Below are 4,768 nucleotides of genomic sequence, written 5' to 3'. Positions count from 1 at the left end.
AATATTAATTTTCTAAATTTTTTAGGGGCCCCGCGGGCTGGGTAGAATCGCCTGGTGGGCCACATTTTGCCCATCCCTGCATTACATGGTACAGTTAAAACATGCAATGTTCATTACCATTTGACCGCTATCAAAACAGGATTTTTCAGAACATTCTTGTGTAGAGCAGCTGAGAAAAAATTAGACCAGTTGAAAGTAGAGGTCCCAAGATAGCTCTTATGACTCCTTGTGATAAATCAGCATCCAATGTATTTATATACTCATTTTAATTCTTACTTTATCGGGCTGGAGAACATTTCAAATGATTAATATGTACTAACTAGTTAGTAATATTGATACATGTTTAATTAGAGAGCTAAACATTTTCTTGCAAAAATGTTGACACAAGTGTAGGGCTGCAAACTTTGTGTGTCATGTTTTTGGGGAAAAAATACAGGGAAAAAAAGCATCTAGAAAACAGTTTATGCCAAAATAGAGCATCAATAATTGTCACAAGTCTTACCCATTCTGTCCAAAACCAGTTTTATTTTCCAGAGTCCCCTCCCGATTAGAAGCAGAATTCTAACCAATATTTGATCTGAGAAAGGCAACAAAATGCTTGGTAGGGAGGAGCAAGTCAAAAGTAATGGGGATTGAGGACATGAGATTCAATTAATTTGGAGAAATTGTGGTGTATGGGCTCATAGCTCTCTTCAGTCCACATTCAACCATTGCACTGGGAGAGAAGGAGAGAGCATTTGAATTTAAAAGACTTCAGGGAAGAACTTATTGCAGAAAAGATTTGGGTTGATTTACAGAGAATGACATGCAGCGAGGCAGCGATAGCGTCTCATCAATAATGGCTGTAATCAGATGCACTTGCAGAAAAAGAGTGCCTGAGGTTCTGTTCCTGGAACATGGTAAGGGGAAGAAAAAGAAACTCCCCAGGCAGTTTTCTTGCTCAAGGTCCACACACTACCGCCTCGTCCTTGCCACAGAAGTTTTCTTGTTGGATCAGGGTATGAAACATGCATTGACATCGCAACTTCACAGCCCCGAAGGTACAAAAGTGGATTTTGATGGCCCTGCTCTACCACTCAGGCTGGAACCCACTGCTGCCCTGTGCAGTCACCACTGCCCCAGGGCACTAGCTGCCCCCATGCAAGAACAGGGCAGTGAGACAGGCCACAGGAAAAAGGCCACTTATACCTTCCACCTCACCCAACTTCTGAGAGCTCCGTGTCGTCTGGCGTTGCCTCTACCCAGCGGCAGGAAAACACAGTTTGCTTTCCACGGATTTCCTATGTGAATGTGACTGACCAGCCAGTGCATTGCCTATTTTTAGCCTAACAAAACAGCCAGGGAGGAGCTAACATCTGACCCCTGCCTCAGAGGCAGCAGGTACCAGTATGCCATGAAATGTTTGAGCCGTGCCATTAGCTGGAAGCTCAGAGCAAATCAGAGACCGGCAGGAGCACCAAGCAATGCGAGTATGATGGGACAGCAGTAACACTCAGGGAAAGGAAGTTTAAATTTCCTGAAGAGACAAGTGCAGGTACCAAGATGCCAGCTGCTGTGAAAAGGAGTCATGCATATGTTGGTCATGCGTCACCTGCAACTTCAGTCCCCCAGAAGCCTTTGAAACCACCACTAGAGACAGGTGGCAACCACTGTGTTACAACCTGCCCTCTCTCCCAGTTCTGCTGTGCTGCCATCACAGCAAAGGCCTGATTCTAGCAGAAGAGACATTCTGGCCACTTTTTACATTTGCTGTTTGCAGTGGTTTACTGCCCTCTCCCCAGATGACTATTTACAGTACATGCCAAGCTCTGCATCTGGCTTTCCAGCAGAAGACAGAGTCCTGGAACTGCTGGGTCACTGTCAGGCCCAGTGCCCAGTGCCAGATACAGGCTGGCAGCTCCATAATCCCTCTGGCATGTTGTTCCTGGGAGGAGAGGGTGGCTTGGGGGAGTAACTTGGCCGTGGGAGCACTGCCTGTGTGCTCCTGTGGTCTGGGCCTCAAGCAAGGAGCTATTGGCTCAGATTCTCTTTGCTCAAAGTCCCAATCTGTGCAGCGCTTGGCAAGGGCTCATCAGCTAACAGTGCTTGCAGCAGGTGTGCTACTTGGACTGTACATGCATCACAGTAATTGCTTCATTTCTGCAAAGACATTTAGGGCAGCTTTGTTGGAGCAGGAGGCCCTGACAAGGCCACAGAGCCAGGCTGCTCAGCCTGCAGCTGTTGTGCGCTAGTGGGAGTAGTTCTGGGCTTCCTTGCCTGGGTTGTCACTGGTGAGCTGCTGAAGGCTGCCATGTGCCTGAGCCTGCAGCATGCCCAGGGCTGCCCCAAGCCTCTGTGTGGCAAGGGCCACCCACCGAGCAGCCTGGAGCGCTCTGCCGTGGAGCTGCAGCAGCTCGAGCTGCTGCATGTGTATTTAGGTGAACAAGGCTGTTTATGATGAGCGACAAACTGCTGCTCCTGCACCCTTCGGTGACCAGAAACATCAAAAACTGTCTGCTTTTGACACCTGGCTACAGCTTTGATACACAGAGGGCAACAGTGCTACACAGGACTCATCATCATTTGCTTCTATGTAACTGAGGTTGACTTATCTTTAAGGAAGCATCATTAGACACTTTCTACCCTCCGTCAAACACTGGACTATGCTTACAGCCAGGCCCGCAGAGTCTCTGGGCAGGCGCTTCCAGACAGGCAAATGTTAAAAATGCCTGGCATTTAAAAATAATAATGGCAGTAAGAAACCTTCATGACCCTTATTTCCCACAGCAGACTCTGACTTTGTGCTTGCAGCTTTGCCTGCACGGTATTATTTTTTTTGGCAGAAGAGAAAATCTGTTTTGTTCATGGTTTCCAATTTGCTCCTCAGACTTCCTTCCCTGTTCAGACCTGATGAAGAGCTCCATGAATCTTGCATTTTGTGCATGATGTAGCCTTTACTCCATGATGGTCTCTAGTACGTTTCCTCTTAACAAAAGCAGTTTTCACAGATAGAATCTTTCCAAAGAGGCTTGTGCCAGACTCCCTGAAAACAATGGGATCAACCTTGCCCTTCCGCCGCACGCTTAGAAAACAAGAGGGATGTGTTGCCTTACTCTGCCAGCAGCCCCTTTATTTCCCTTTAATGGCATTATTTTAGGGGCACATTATTGTTATGGGAGGGCTATGTTATGGTTTGCTGATTAAGGGATGTTTTGGGGAGTTTCTCCCTGGGGACCATCTATAGAAAGCCTGGATGCAAGAACACGTAAAGCACATGTAAGGTACATCCGGCCTCCAAGAGGGATTTCCAAGGTCCAAACACAGAAGCTGGGCCAGGGATGTGTTAATCCCTTGCTGTGTGCAAGCAGAAGGCTGCGTGGGCTCTAGAGAAGAGCAGGTGGGGTGGGGGGGGAGGAAAAGACTGTTACTTCTCAGGAGAGGCGATGGGTTTTGGGTTGCCTTGTCTGGCCTTACAGTAAAGGACTCTCTTTGGGCAGTTTGGTTTCCTGGCACCGTAGCAGAAGCAGCAGTGACCGGTACCTGTCTGAAAACAAACAATGGCATTAAACATTTCATCTTTACATTATTCCTGATTTCTCATTGATGCAGAAATTGCCCTGCAACCCCACGCTGTTGAGTGCTGCCCACCCAAAGGGGAAGCGCTGTTATTTTTCCTTCTGTGTGTTTGGTGGATAGACTTTGGGATTTTGATTTTTGGCCATGGCTAGTATCGTTCTCTTTCTCTGGGGTGGGCAGTGACTGGCACTCCATGGCTAGTACTGTGACAGAACTAATAATTCATATTAATACTGCTCAGTGGGCCCATGCCAAGGGTGAGCTGTTTCTTTAAGAGAACCAGAGCTTTCCTGTATGTACACATATCCCAGATTTTCCTCTCTTCTCTGTGCTGCTTCAGATTGCAGCCAGCTTGTCCTTGGTTATTTGAGTATGGGGGACTGTATGCTGCATGCAGCTAGCTCTGAGGGACCTGCAGGGAACAGCGCCAGCCGCCTGTTTGTACCAAACTATTCTGTCAAAGGCAGAGAGATTTCAGGTTTCTGGTCAAGCAAGGGTGTAACTTGATGTCTCTGCAGGAGCCAGGACTGTCCTCACTAAACCCATTTTACTTACAAAACTGAGCTTCTGCTTGGCACCATAGTTTGAGATGTAAAGGGACACTATCAGTTGAATTTGGCCCCTGGCTGGGGTTTTCTGAAATTAAGCTGTTATCAAGTCTGATGCTCATTTCCATTTGTATATTTGTTTAATTGAAGTGGAAATACAAGGTTTGATTCTGTCACATCATTCGCGCTGTGTGTGGGCCCTGACAGCTTGGACAGGGACCAGCCACACCTGTGGGTGTCGTACCACAGGCCCCAGTGCCCTGTTGGTCTTAGGCTGAACAATGAGCCCAATGATAAACAGTCATTAAAAGTGGTGGGGAAACCTCCTTATGCACCTTCACACTTAAAGATAATTGAGAAGCTGGAAGTAATAGCTAGTTGCAGCAGGGCTCTCCTTTCTTTGGTTGATGCAGTTGCTTACGGTATTATCAAGAAGGAAAACACAGTTTCCATGTTTTCTTGCTGCACAACTTTAATTTAGGAAATTAGTGCCCCAGGATGCGACTCACATTCCCTATCCTCACTCCGACACAACTGAGGTTTCTTGTAGTAAGGAACACCCAATGGAAAGAAGGGGTCATCACCAGGGAGGACTATTCTGTAGTTGTTCAGGGATGTAGGGGGGCAGTTAGGAAGGCCAAGGCAGAGATGGAACTGGGACTAGC

General features: G+C 47.3%; 1 protein-coding gene across 4 annotated transcripts in view; it reads right to left on the bottom strand.

Moving 5' to 3' along the window:
• Positions 1 to 4,768, bottom strand: part of LOC109314093 — a 30,075-nt gene that overhangs the window by 21,074 nt on the left and 4,233 nt on the right. The window contains exon 2 of one of the 4 annotated variants that reach the window (XR_002102219.1): positions 537 to 3,362. The exons of the other annotated variants lie outside the window; for them this stretch is intronic. The gene's annotated coding sequence lies outside the window, so the exon portion shown is untranslated. Of the gene's footprint in view, positions 1 to 536; positions 3,363 to 4,768 lie in introns of those variants that run through there. 4 annotated transcript variants of the gene reach the window in all.

The sequence above is a fragment of the Crocodylus porosus genome, unplaced genomic scaffold (genome assembly GCF_001723895.1).
Source record: "Crocodylus porosus isolate Cpor-Errol unplaced genomic scaffold, CroPor_comp1, whole genome shotgun sequence".
In the NCBI taxonomy this organism is placed as follows: Eukaryota; Metazoa; Chordata; order Crocodylia; family Crocodylidae; genus Crocodylus; species Crocodylus porosus.
The sequence above is the reverse complement of the archived record's forward strand: the minus strand, read 5'-3'. Positions and strand labels throughout refer to the sequence as shown.